This window comes from Pristis pectinata, chromosome 13, assembly GCF_009764475.1.
Source record: "Pristis pectinata isolate sPriPec2 chromosome 13, sPriPec2.1.pri, whole genome shotgun sequence".
Taxonomy (NCBI): domain Eukaryota; kingdom Metazoa; phylum Chordata; class Chondrichthyes; order Rhinopristiformes; family Pristidae; genus Pristis; species Pristis pectinata.
The window spans coordinates 48,721,276-48,735,892 of NC_067417.1; the positions used below are offsets into that span (position 1 = coordinate 48,721,276).

The 14,617-nt window shown below is 46.8% G+C and overlaps 1 protein-coding gene across 2 annotated transcripts in view; it reads left to right on the top strand.

The window, feature by feature from the left end:
* Positions 1-14,617, top strand: part of st3gal2 (ST3 beta-galactoside alpha-2,3-sialyltransferase 2) — a 229,283-nt gene that overhangs the window by 58,819 nt on the left and 155,847 nt on the right. Inside the window, exon 1 of one of the 2 annotated variants that reach the window (XM_052028585.1) lies at positions 6,527-6,647. The exons of the other annotated variant lie outside the window; for it this stretch is intronic. The gene's annotated coding sequence lies outside the window, so the exon portion shown is untranslated. Of the gene's footprint in view, positions 1-6,526; positions 6,648-14,617 lie in introns of those variants that run through there. 2 annotated transcript variants of the gene reach the window in all.

A 14,617-nucleotide genomic window follows, 5' to 3' on the forward strand; every position in this document is an offset into this window, starting at 1 on the left:
AACTGTGAATTGCTGTTTGCAGTTCATTTGTTCATCACTTGCTGTTTCTTTCTGCAGGTGCATTTATAGTGGGCTTTGTGTGGTTTCTAGCTTTTGACGTATTCTCCAGACAATTCCAAAGTAATCGTTGCGATATTGCCAAAGGCAGCCATCAGGAAGGCTTACCATTTACTGACATTGGGAACTCAATGATATTGTTTCGATGTAAAAATAGAAAATGGTGGAAATACTCAGTGAGCAGGGAAAGAAATAGAGTCAACGGTGTAGTTTTAACAGACAGGTTATGTAGGATAGTAGGCCAAGGAGAGTGAAATTTCGGATGGGAACAGTGAAGTTTTAATTTCACAGCATGTATTTTTTGTACCTTGTGCGTTTTATTCCACCCTGAACCTATCATCACCTCCATCACCATCTCTTCTGATTTACCCCCAGATCATCTTTAGGTCATTCCCTCCCATCCTCTTTGCTTTCTCCTCATAGTGTGATGCTAAAGACTTGATGGCCTATCAACTGGACTAACTACAGCCAGGAAGTGGAAAGAGAGAGTGCTAATCCTGTCCTACCATTGTTTGGCAAGACGTAAAGTAAACTAGTTTTTTTGTCATGGAGTCAGCCATGCAATTCACCCTCATGAATGAGCTTTTTGTCATTCTGTGGATCATGATTTATTTGAAACTGAAACCTGTCTGCTCCCATTTACTCCATGTATCTTGACTACACCATAGAACTGTAGTGAGCAAGGCACATGTTGTCAAGCCAGTTCAGCATAGTTGAGGTTTACATAGTTGCATCGTGCTTTAATCTTGTTTACTTGATCTAACTCTGAAACTAAGACACAAAGGAAATGAGTTTCTGGAAGTAAAGCTTCCCAAAACTGATCAATGATTTTAAAGTTAACAAAATCAAGATTGTTTATTCGTGTGGGAAGATGAATGAGAAGGACCCTTAATAAGTTAAGTAAGAGTAAATAACAATTATCTGGAGTACCTTTGCAAGTTTAACACAATTACACATTAAGGGATAAAAATAAGAGTTGAAAGAAAATTAGGGATGTCATGAGGAGTACCTGTTTGCATCATCTGTAAGTAGGACCTAGAGCAAATTTGTGGATACAAAAGTTCGAGAGTTAATCAGAAAGCAAGTATAATGGGGGAGCTGTGTGTTTATAATAGGAGCTGGCTGATCCCTGCAGGTATATAGTTAAAAGGGTCCCAACTTTCCTCCTATGCTGTCCAGTGGACAATTTAAAATAAATTGCAACTGGTCAAGCTCCCATTCCATTCCCAAATGGTCATTCTTTAAGCTTGTGGTTACATGATTATTGGTGAATTATTCAACTGTGGAGGGCTTTGGAGTGGAACTCGTTGCTTTTCTCACTAAGTGTGAATGGTCCAACATTAAATCATGTGACCAGAAAGATCCTCGTTAGCAATCCCACATCTGAACCAAGTTAACTGATCTCTGCCGGCATAATAATGGAGTGTAGCCAAACGTGACACGTTCCCGAAAGGAAAACTCGGAGACGTTGTGGCTGAATCGGAGCACACCTTACTGTGTGAAGCAAAACGCGTGTGCGCACAAAGATACCCGAGAGCCTCTCCAGCGGATGTGATGTCAGGATCCCGCCAGAAGGCCCGCCCCGCGGTTCACTCACGATGCACTGCTGCTGCTGCCGATGGCGGTCCGAGTCTCGTAAGTATGGGCCGATACACCACATTCCCCCCCCCCCCCCCCACCCCCAGAAGCATCCATCAGGGACGTGGGACCCCCAGTCTGTGTGTCCCTCTTGGGTGGCCTGCCCCGTCGGCGCGGTGAGGGTACCTTCACCGGCTGTTCAATGTCCAAATGTGCCGGTTTGAGGCGGTCCACCGCAAAAGTCTCTTCGTGGCCACCCACCTCCATGACACACGTAGATCCATTGTGTCAGAGCACCCTGAAGGGTCCCTCGTACGGCCTCTGCAGCAGTGACTTGTGCATGCCCCTGCAGATGAAAATGTACACAGTCCCGGAGGTCTTTGGGGATAAAGGATGGTGTAGTGCCATGTCTGGAGGTGGGAACCGGTGCCAGGGTCCCTACCTTATCCCGTAGCCTCATCAGCACTTCCGCCGGCGTCCCTGCTGGATCTTGGGTCTCTGGCACGAATTCGCCTGGGACCGTCAGGGGAGTGCCATAGACTAACTCCACAGAGAAGGTGCCCAGGTCCTCCTTGGGGGCTGTGCAGATGCCCAGTAAAACCCAGGGGAGCTCGTCTGTCCAGTTAGGCCCCCTGAGGCGCGCCATCAGGGCTGATTTGAGATGCCTGTGGAACCTCTCGACCAAACCGTTGGACTGGGGATGGTACGCTGTGGTGTGATGTAACCGGGTGCCTAAGAGCTGCGCCAGTGCTATCCACAGGCCTGACGTGAACTGTGCCCCTCTGTCGGAGATGATGTCCGCTGGGAGTCCGAACCTGGCGATCCAGTTTGCAATGAGCGTCCTGGCGCAGGATTCAGTGGACATGTCCGCTAGCGGCACGGCCTCCAGCCATCTGGTGAACCTGTCGACCATGGTAAAGATATACCTGGCGCCCCAGGAGACGGGCAGGGGGCCGACGATGTCCACATAGATGTGCTGAAACCTCCCGAGCGTCGGCCGGAACTGCTGGAGGGGGGCCTTCACGTGCCGCTGGACTTTGGTGGTCTGGCAATGTATGCAGGTCCTGGCCCAGTGTCCGACCTGCTTGCGCAAACCGTGCCAAACAAATTTGCCCGCTACCAATTTGATAGATGCCGGGATGGACGGGTGGGCCAGGCCATGTAGCTTGCCAAAAACTTGTCACCTCCATGCTGCTGGTACCGTAGGCTGGGGTCTGCTGGTAGACATGTCACACGGGAGCCGAACCACAGTTGGGCCGACAGGGACGTCCTCCAACTGGAGTCCTGAAACGGCGGTGCTGTAGGCCGGTATCTCTGTGTCCGCCTGTTGCGCCTGTGCCAGCGCCTGTAGTCGACCCCTGGGGCTGAGGTGGTCACTGAGTGGATGTGGGGGCAGGACAGCGTGTCGGCGATCACGTTGTTCTTCCCTGCGATGTGGCGGACATCCGTGGTGAACTCCAAGATAAAGGAGAGGTGCCTCTGCTGCCGAGCCGACCATGGGTCCAATACTTTTGCAAGGGCGAAGGTGAGGGGCTTGTGGTCTGTATATACGGTGAAATCCCTTCCTTCGAGGAAATACCGGAAGTGCAGGATAGCCAGGTAGAGCACTAGCAACTCCCTGTCGAAAGCGCTGTACTTCACCTCTGGTGGTCGCAGGTGCCGGCTGAAAAAGGCAAGCGGTCGCCACTGGCTCTCCAGGACTCCGCCGACGGCCTTGTCGGAAGCGTCAACTGTGAGCGCCGTGGGCACGTCAATTCTCGGGTGTGCCAGGAGGGTTGCTTTTACCAACGCTTCTTTGGTCCGCTCGAAAGCCTCCGTGGACTCTGCGTCCCATGCCACCTCTTTGGCTTTGCCGGCCATCGGACCGAACAAGGGTCTCATGATGTGCGCTGCTGCTGGCACGAACCGATGATAGAAATTTACCATCCCCACAAATTCTTGCAGGCCCTTGACCGTGCTGGGTCTGGGGAACTGGCGGAGGGCCTGGACTTTGTCCGGTAGTGGGGTGGCACCATGCTGGCTGACCCTGTGGCCCAAGAAGTCGATTTCCATCAGCCCAAACTGGCACTTCACTAGGTTGATTGCTAGTCTGTGGTCACTCAGGCGCTGGTAGAGTTGGTGCAAATGTGCCACGTGCTCTTGGCGTGACTTGCCACAAGGATATCGTCTAGGTAGATGAAGACAAAATCTAGGCCTTGCCCTACCGAGTCCATAAGCCTCTGGAAAGTCTGGGGGCGTTCTTGAGGCCGAAAGGCATCCTTAGGAATTTGAACAACCTGAAGGGGGTGATGAGGGCTGTCTTGAGCACATCGTCGGGGTGTACAGGGATCTGATAGTACCCCTGGACCAGGTCGATTTTCGAAAAGATGGTCGCCTGTGGAGGTTTGCCGTGAAATCTTGGATGTGAGGCACCGGGTATCGGTCGGCGGTTGTGGCGTCATTCAGTCTCCTGTAGTCCCCGCAGGGTCTCCACCCTCCTGCGGACTTGGGTACCATGTGTAGCGGAGATGCCCAAGGGCTGTCTGAGCGACGGATGATCCCCATCTCCTCCATCTTCCGAAACTCCGCCTTGTCGAGGTGGAGCTTGTCGGGTGGGAGCCTATGGGCTCGGGCATGCAGTGGTGGTCCCTGTGTGGGAATGTGGTGTCGCACATCGTGTTTGGGACCGGTAGTGGAGAACTGCGGGGTGATGATGAAGGGGGCATCGCCCGAAAGTGAGACTGAGTCCAGGTAGAGGGCCGGGAAGTGGGCTTCTCCGAGCTGGAAGATCTCTGTGTGGACCAAATGCCAGCCCTTCAGGTCAACCAGGAGGTGGTTGGCCCGTAGGAAATCCGCCCCTAGTAATGGCCGTGATACCGCTGCTACCGTGAAGGTCCAGGTGAAGGAACTGGGTCCGAAACGCAGCAGGGTGGTGCGTGTGCCGTATGTTCAGATGGTGGTGGCGGTGAGGTTGGGGCCTGGGGCCGCATTACAGGTGTCCATGTTAGAGGGGGGAAGAACACTGATTTCGGCCCTGGTGTCCACCAGGAAACGTTGCCCGGAGTGCCGGTCCCAGAGGAATAGGAGGCTGTCTCGATGGCCAGCCGGCGAAGCCACTAGTGATGGCCGGCCCCGGCATTTCCCGAGAAGGCATATGGTGGGTGGCAGCGGCACGCATTTGACCCCCATCTCTGATGGTAAAAGCACCATCGGTCCGAACATTCATCCTTGTCCCCTGCGGGTCTCGGTGGCTTCGGTTGTGGGGTTTTGGCCTTGGGCTGCATGATTGTGGTTAGGTAGATGGAAGCCGCTCCCCGCTGCTTACTCTGCCACAGAATGTCCGCCCTGGCCGCAGGTCTGCGCGGGTCGCTGAAATCCTCACCCGCGAGGAGGAGGCGAATGTCTTCCAGCAGTTGCTCGAGGAACAATTGCTTGAATAAAAAGCACGGCTTATGGCCATCCATGAGCGCCAGCACGTCGTTCATCAGCTCTGATGGCTTGTGGTCGCCCAGGCCGTCCATGCGCAGAAGCCATGCGGCTCGTTCGCGGCAGGAGAGTCCGAAAGTACGGATTAGGAGCGCCTTGATGCTAGCGTACCTGTCCTCCGTTGGTGGTTGGTGCAGGAAGTCGATGATCCGGCCTGCCGTGTCTTGGTTGAGCGCACTGACCACGTAGTGATACCGCGTGGCGTTGGCTGTAATGCCTCTGATGCTGAACTGGGCCTCAGCCTGCTCAAACCAGACGTGGGGCTGAGCAGCCCAGAAAGTCGGGAGCTTGAGTGAGACTGCATTGTGCGAGTCGTTGGAATTCACGTCGCGGGTTCCAGATGCCATCTGGAAGCGCCGGGGTCACCAAATGTAGCCGAACGCAACGCATTCCTGGAAGGAAAACTCCGAGACATTGTGGCTGAATCGGAGCACACTTTACTGTGTGAAGCAAAACGTGCGAGCGCACAAAGATACCCGAGAGCCTCTCCGGCAGACGTGATGTTAGGATCCCACCAGAAGGCCCACCTCGCAACGCGCTACCGCATGTCCGCCCGCGGCCACCGATGGCAGTTCAAGTCTCGTAAGTACGGGCCGCTACAGGAGCACTATTTTTGGTCTCTGTTTAACTGTGCCAAGTAGACAAAGCATCCCTTCAAACTTCTACTGTTCATTGAGTCCAGCTGAAAAATGTCATGTGGATAGCAAATGAGAAAAAATCCAGGTAGAATTAAACTTGTTCATATTTAGCCTGCCACAGTCAAATAACTTGGCAGCACTCCATTGCCTGGGCTCCTATGTGGCATTTTGGATGAAGATGAGGGCATATGATAATGATTCATTGGCTATTGCTTTTTATTTAGAAATGTATCATGCGGCTGCAGATCTCTTTGGTGAGAAGATTCAACTGACTCATTTTCCAGAAAATACTTTGCTGCAAGGAATATTTTTATTAGTGTAGCCTCTTTTTAAAAAAAAAATCCAAAATTCACATTATTATTTACATGAAGTCTAATTAAGTCTCTGGCAGAATTGGGGGGTATATAGAAAGCTGTAATTAAAGTGTCTTTCAAAGCTACTGACTTGTTTTCCCCTTTTACTTAGCAGTGTACAGCCTTCAAATTGGTTTAATCAATCTCTCTCCTGATCATGTGTACACCAAGTAGAGCGGGTTTTGCATCATTCTTTTACCAGTTTCCCTTTCATTATGCTTCAGGGGGAAAAAGAAAGAATTGCCAGAATGTTTTGAGCAACTTTAAGAAAAGTAGCCTGGATGGTGGAAGCCTTAATTAAAACCGTAAATGCCGGAAATACATAGCAGTACAAGCAAACTGAGACCGGTGCCTTCTGCTTTTACAACTGATAAGTGCTGAATTTCAGACATTTTTCTTGATCAGATGACATACCCATGTTGTTCTGGGATCTTCCGTGTCATATTTTGGAGTCCATTACCTCTGATATTGAAGTAAACAAACTAAGTATGATGTGAAGGTGCAAAGTGATAATGAACTAATTTAAGGATTATTCTTTCCCATTATATGTTACTGAGTAAGTAAAATTTTACTTTTTTGGAGGGAATGTTGCCATTCTTCCACCTAATGTGCACTCCATTAGGAAGGTGGTGGGTACAATCATCTCTTGTGCACGAGTCTTTACTCACTAGAAACCTGTCATTTTCTCAATTTTATGATGTTGATATTGCTGTCTGGCTTGTAGTGGTGTTGCGTGCACAACAAAGTCAAAATTACGTCAATGGATGCTAACATGCTCCAACGTGCTAAATCAACAAACGGCACAGGAAATGGGACCTAATTTGCTCAAATCAGATACTCCAATACAAGTAAAAGTATCATTGTGCAGTTTGTGAAATAGCTCAATTGGTTAAAGCAAAATAAAAGTGAGATATACAAGTCACTATCTCTCAGGATTAATGCACAGCCTATATTAAGTTGGCTGATTCTGGTCATGATCGAATGAGGAAAAAATTTACCCCATGATTCACTGCTTATTGTTAACCACCAATTCCTTCTGGGTGCCAAATTGATGGCCAGTTCCATTTTCAGTGGTTATTTGTGATGCAAGATTAAAAGTGCACGTTCAGTCTGATGCAGGTACTACTACAACCTTCTATTCTGGCTTCTTTAGATATTTATAGCATCTAGCCAGTATTCATTCATGAGGGCAACTATTGCAACTGACTAATACAAGTCAAGACTGGTCTATGCTTCTTTCAAAATAAACTGTACCCTTTATGGATTTACACCCAGTTGCAGTGAAGAATAGTGATACTTTTCCATGTCAAAATGGAGTGACTTTGAGGCGGTGGAGCTCCCTTCCATCTGTCATTCCCCTTTTTGTTGCTGGAGTTTGTGGGTTTGGGGAGTACTGTCACAGTAGCAGGCAAGTAACTGCAATGTATTTTGTAGGTAGTGCACACTGCAGCCCTGGTGGCCTTTTAGTGGAAGGAATGAATGTTCAGGGTAAAGAATGAGATGCCAGTTAAATGGGCTGTTTTGTCATGTATGGCATTGAGCTGCTTGAGTGTGTTGCAATCTAAACAAGTAGAGAGAGAGTATTGCACCATATTCCTGATTTGTTCCTTTTCGATGTTGAGGACATTTCAACTAGAGAAGGGTACTGGCAATGGTTATTTAGCTTAAGCTGAACCTGGAAATTGAAGAATGGCACCACCTGGGAAAGTGAAGCATTCTTCGTTTTCACTCCTGATGCAGGGCTTCAACTCAACGTTCACAATTGCTTTCCTCCCGCAGATGCTGCTTGACCAGCTGAGTTCCCCCAGTAGACTGTTGCTCCAGATTCCAGCACCTGCAGTCCCTTGTGTCTTCATTTTTGGATGTTGCGCTGGGATATTTGGTGGAGGGGACGGAGAAAGAGAAAAGGATAACTTGTACATCACATTTCATGATAACCGGGCGTCCCAAATCACTTTGCAGCCAGTCATAGGGAACATGATAAAAAATTTGCACACAAGCTCCAATGAGCAACAATGTGATAATGACCAAACAATCTGTTTTTACTTTTGCAATGTCTTGCATCCATAGGAGGCCCTCTAAACATGTGCTCATGGGGTGTGAGGAAATGAGTTCTCGCTGCAGGGTACCTAGTCTTTGATCTGTTCTTATGGGGAGAGTATCCATGTGACTAATACAGTTGAATTTCTGGTCAAAAGTAAGCACAGGACATTGATGGTCCATGACTCTGTGATGGTAGCAGTATTGAATAACAATGGTAGGTGATTGGAAGCTCTTTTGTTGGAGGTGGTCTTTTGTGACACAAATTGTACTTGCTGCTTATCAGCCCATGCCTAAATGTTCTCTAGATCTTGCAGTTTGTTGGCATGGACTCCTGCATATGCTGAGGAGTTGCGAGTGGAATTGAATGTAAATTGTTAATTTGGTTTATTATTGTCACTTGTACCAAGGTACAATGGAAAAACTTGTCTTGCATACAGTCGATACAGATCATTTCATTACAACAGTGCATTGAGGTAGTACAGGGTAAAGCAATAACAATGCAGAATAAAGTGTTACAGTTACAGAGAAAGTACAGTACAGGTAGTCAAGATGGGGCAAGGCCATAACAAGGTAGATTGTGAGGTCAAGAGTGTAGTTTATAATAGTAGGGGACCATTCAATAATCTTAACAGCAGGATAGAAGCTGTCCTTGAGCCTGGTAGTATGTGCTTTCAGGCTTTTGTATCTTCTGCCTGATGGGATGGGGGAGAAGAGAGTGTTTGGAGTGGGAGGGGTCTTTGATTATGTTGGCTGCTTTACCAAGGCAACGAGAAGTGTAGAGTCCATGGAGGGGAGGCTGGATTCCATGATGTGCTGAGCTGTGTCCACAACTCTCTGCAGTTTCCTGTGGTCTCGGGCAGAGCGGTTGCCGTACCAAGCTGCTCCAGATAGGATACTTTCTGTGTTGCATTGATTAAAAGTTGGTGAGGGTCAAAGGGGACATGACAAATTTCTTTAGCCAGACACGAGAGACTGCATATGGTGGAAATCTTGGAGCAACACACAAAATGCTGGAGGAACTCAGCAGGTCAGGCAGCATCAATGGAGAGAAACGAACAGTCTTTCCAGTCCCGATGAAGAGTCTCGATCAGAAACATTGACTGTTCATTTCTCTCCATAGATGCTGCCTGACCTGAGTTTCTCCAGCATTTTGTGTGTATTGCTCCAAATTTCTTTAGCCTTGATGTCAATTTCAGTCAAATGTCACCTTGATCTCAAGGGCAGTCACTCCCGCCTCACCTCCAAAATTGAGCACTTTGATCGACCACGGCTGTGGTGAGTTTGATGCCAAGTGGTCTGGCGAAATCCAAGGTGAATGTCATTGAGCAAGTTATGGGAGTGTAAGTCCCACATGATAGCACTGATGGCAGAATGGCTTTGGCTGCTGTGGACATCTTCTGTCATGTGGGAACTTGTTTGCAGCCATATTTCCAACTTGCGAATTGTTTGGGTTATGGACAGTTCTTGGGGACAATGCCCTGTGGAGGGCCTGTAATTGTACTAAAACAGCTTGGATAGAGGCATCACAAGTTGTGAAGCCGTGTTTTCAGCCCTACATTTAGGATGTTATCCGATCCTTTACTCTTTTCTGTATCTAGTGCTGTTGGTTGTTTCTTGATAACACAAGGAGTGAACTCAATTGGATAAAGACTAACTGCAGTGATAAACTCGACAGTGATTGCTGGTATGATTGCAGATACTTCAGCCTTGTCTTTAGCACTCACATTCTGGGCCCTGCCATCAATGAGCATTGGAATATTCTTGCACCTAGCTCCTCCTGTTTCTTGTTTAATCGTCCACTACCATTGATGATTAGATATGGCAGATCTGCAGAGCTGTGATCTGATCTGTTGGTTGTGGGATCTATGTATATTTCAAGCTGGTTTTGCTGTTTAGCACTCACGTACATGCACTCATATATTGCAGATTCACCGTGTTGGCACATCTCTGCTTTGTGTTGAACTAGGTTGATTCCTTAGTTTGAGAGAAATGGTCGAGTGAGGGATATGGTGGGCTATGGGATTGAAGATTCCAGTGGTGCAGATTTCTGCTGCTGCTGATGATGAAGAATTATAGCTGCAGTTACTGAAGACACGAGACTGCAGACGCTGGAATCTGGAGCAACGAACAATCTGCTGGAGGAACTCAGCAGGTCAAGCAGCATCTGTGGGTGGAAAGTTTCAAGTCGAAACCCTGCATCAGTCCTGCATTTGACTCTGTTCTTATAGTCAGCTTAGCCAGAGAACAGCAATCTAGTTGTCTCCTCACTTCCACTTCCTCCTCTGACTCCTCCTGCTCTTCCAGCTCACCAACATCAGCTTAGAAATTGGTAAGAGCTGTGTTTCATGTTGATGACATGGTTCAGAGGAGCAGGTTCCCCCAAATCAAGGTACTCGCTCTGCTAAGAGCTGGATGGCTCCTCCAGACCAGTCCAGACTGCTGATAGCAGCATGTCAGATTTTGTGTAGCTGCATGGGTTTCATTTTGTGCCTGCTGGATGTGCACCAGAGTCGTCATTTATGTTGGAATATTAGGCATGGTTCAGTATATATAATCAAGTCTATCTGGATGCTGAGGATGTGTGACCATTTTGGTTGTGGTGCATGGCAGAGATGGCAGGACCTGCAAACTGATGTACATGCAGTCAGTGATGCCCTGGCAAGACATGGAATTCTTGCAAAGCCACTTTACTTGGTTATTACAGGACAGGAGGCCATTTGGTCTACCAGGCTCATGCCAAGTCCTAGCAGAGCAATCTCATCGGTCCTATTCCCCATCTCTTTGTTTTCCTATAGCTCCTACTACTTATTCTCTCTCACTTGCTCATCAACTTCCTTTCGATTCTTTTGTAACTTGCCTACACTACAGGGTCAGTTATAGTCGCCGATTAGTCTACCAGAATGTGAAAGCACCCCCTTCTGCAACTGGATCCTTGACTTACTGACCAACAGACCGCAATCAATAAGAATAGGCAACAACACCTCCTCCATGATTATCCTCAACACTGGTGCCCCGCAAGGCCGAGTCCTCAGTCCCTTACTATACACTTATGATTATGTGGCCAAATTCTGCTCTAGCTCCATTTACAAGTTTGCAGATGACACCACTGTAGTGGGCTGGATCTCAGACAATGATGAGACAGAGTATAGGAAGGAGATGGAGAGCCTAGTAGCATGGTGTCAAGGTAAACAAAACAAAGGAGCTGGTCATTGACTTCAGGAAGCAGGGTGAAGTACACACCCTTGTCTGTATCAATGGTGCTGAGGTGGAAATGGTTGACAGCTTCAAGTTCCTGGTGTAAATATCACCAACAATTTGTCCTGGTCCAGCCATGTGGACGTTACGGCCAAGAAAGCACACCAGTGCCTCTACTTCCTCAGCAGGCTATGGAAGTTCATCATGTCCCCAATGACTCTTACAAATTTTTACAAATGCACCATAGAAAGCATCTTATCTAGATACATCACAGCTTGGTATGGCAACTGCTCTGCCCAAGACCACAAGAAATTGCGGAGGGTTGTGAACACAGCCCAGTCCACCACACAAACCAACCTCCCCTCCATTTGACTCCAATTACACTTCCCGTTGCCTCAGGAAAGCGGCCAACATAATCGAGGACCCTTCCCACCCCGGTCAGTCTCTCTTCTCCCCTCTCCTGTTGGGCAAAAGGTACAAAAGTTTGAGAGCACATACCACCAGGTTCAAGGACCAATTCTGTCATGCTAGTATCAGACACTTGTTTGGACCTTTCATACCCTAAAAGATGAACTTTCGACCTCTCAATCTACCTCATCACAGCCCTTGCACTTTGTCTACCTGCACTGCACTTTCTCTGCAATTGCGTTTTGTTTTTCATTTTTACTACCTCGATGTACTTGTGTATTGCATGACCTGTCTGGGTGACATGCAAACAATAAGCTTTTCACTGTATCTTGGTACATGTGATAATAATAAACCAATAACAATGGAAGCTCATGGGGAGAAATGCAAAGTCCATACAGACAAACATCCAAGGTCAGGATCAAACTTGGGTCCTTGGAGCTGTGGGGTAGCAGTGAGGAATATAGTTCACTTTCTTGGAGAGAAATGGCAACTTAATGCAACTGTTTGAAATAAAGAGGCTTTAACGGAGCTAGCCAGATTTTTCATGATCATTGTGACAGCTGCTGGCAACGTGGATTCTCAGAATTCTGAAGGGTCATTGACCTGAAATGTTAGCTCTGTTTCTCTTTCTACAAATGCTGAGTGCTTCCAACATTCTCTTGTTTTTAACTCCACACTGTGTTTAGTTTTATGTCCCATGATCAGTAATTTCTTTATCTTTCTGGTCACTTTTTCAGCTGCTACAACTGATGGGAAAGAAGCCATAGAGGTTTTCAAGCACACAGTGATTTCCATTCTTTTGGGGACATCAATAATTTAAGCTTCTGCTTACAACATTTTGTCTGGAATTGCATTGTCTAGTGAGGGGGGAGGGGGGGTGTAGAGACACCAGCAGCTGTCACGACTGTGTAACACCTGTGCTGACATCTTCTTGGTTTCGATGCAGATGATTTGATGTAATGTTTGGGTTGCGAATCAAACAAACTAGTTCTATTTTTTAATATTAGTTTGATGCAATTGCCACATTTCGATCGATTGTTATAAATGTTGCAAGAACAATAACGTTTCATTACACAACTGAGAGTTCCTGAAAATGCTTTTTGAGAATCGCTTTGAGGAATCTTACAAGGCTTTGCTTAATTACACAAGCAAGAGTAAAACTGACAAAATACGACTTGGTGTTTGATCATGGAATATCATCTTTAATTTTTGCAACTGGGGCTCTTTTTTTCATGTGATGTTGCAAATGATTTGATAATCTGACAGCTGATTCAAAATCTACTTTTTTTTCCCCAGTGAGCTGTCTAGTATCACTACATTCTAAATGATTTCTGCTCATTTGGACAGAGTTTGCATAGCTACTCTGTGCCAGTGCCTATGACTTTTTGGAAAAGTCATCAAAAATAACAGACTAAATAAACAGATCTACAGGCTGAATGGATAATGATTTTCAGCACTGAAATTAAGCAAGTAACATGAGCAAACTGATGCAACTGCATTCTGATTTATATGAGAAATCTGTTCCTTGGGGCCCTGAATTCTCCCTATGTTACAGTTTTCCCATAGAATTCCTTACTTAAAGAAAAAGTTACTGGTGAGGTTAAAATTTGATTTGCTGTAGAACTGTTGCAAACATCTCAAACGTTCCCAGTCCAATTTCTCCTTCTTGCAAGAAGTGAAACATCAAAGGATACAGTTTGTCTCTACGCATATCCCTGCTTCCATTGATGTATAACGTAAAGGTTTTGTTTCACTTTAACACTGAATAATAGCAACAGAACTCCATGGTGTCAGAACATTATTAATTATGCACATGGAGATTGTACAACAGTTTTTTTTCGATAACCAAATCACTGAAAATCCTTTTAAACAGTGATCTGCATGACCTTTTGTTGCCAAAGGCAGATGTGCTCAATTTAAAAACCCCATACAGTCCTTCCCAGGTTATGGCAGGGTTCCATTCCTGAGAACTGTTCGTAACCCGAACAGTTTGAAAGTCAGAAATGTGGCCATGAACCAAGTTCCCACACAGCAGAAGATGCCTGCAGTTCCACAGCAGCTGGCAAATCCATCCCGTCGGTACCCCTAACACTCATCCGTATGAATGAGCTGTACATAAGTCGTGTGTTCGTAAGCTTAGGAGGACCGATGAAAGAGTTCTGACTTCACTTGTCTCTTTCCCCAACTTCTATCGCCCTATCATTCTCGTAAAGAAACCTTTGGTTACAAGCCACAATTGTGTATGGCCAAACAAAACATACAGGGATCATTTCTTCTCAGGTGCCACCAGCAGCAGTTGGAAGTCTGTTCATTGATTATAACATGCATAGCCTACCCCAGTATTACAAAGGACAGGCCTGACCTTGTTGCCTCAAAGTACCAATCAGTCGGACCATGCTATATCAGCTGTCCCTTGTTAGTTGGGCATTGGTATGCATGGAGTGTCCTGGAGATCCATGCAGGAGGAGGAGACATTGAGTAAGGTCAGGTAGTTACCTGAGCAAACTGTAAAAGCCATTTGGCATAATATGTCATCATCAGAAGATTCACGAGGTTGTTACCAGGACTGGAGGTCTTTAGTAATAAAGAGAGGCTGGGACTGTTTTCCCTGGAGCACAGGAGGTTGAGGGGTGACCTTTTGGTGTATATAAAATCATGAGGGGCATAGCTAAGGTGGATTGTTACAGTCTTTTTCCCAGGGTAAGGAGTCTAAAACTAGAGAGCATAGGTTTAAGGTGAGAGGGGAAAGATTTAAAAGGGACCTGAGAGGCCAATTTTTTTCACACGGAGGGTAGTGGGAAAATGGAATGAGGTGGTAGAGGTGGGCACAATTACAAGGTTTAAAAGAAATTTGGACAGGTTCGTGGATAGAAAAGGGTT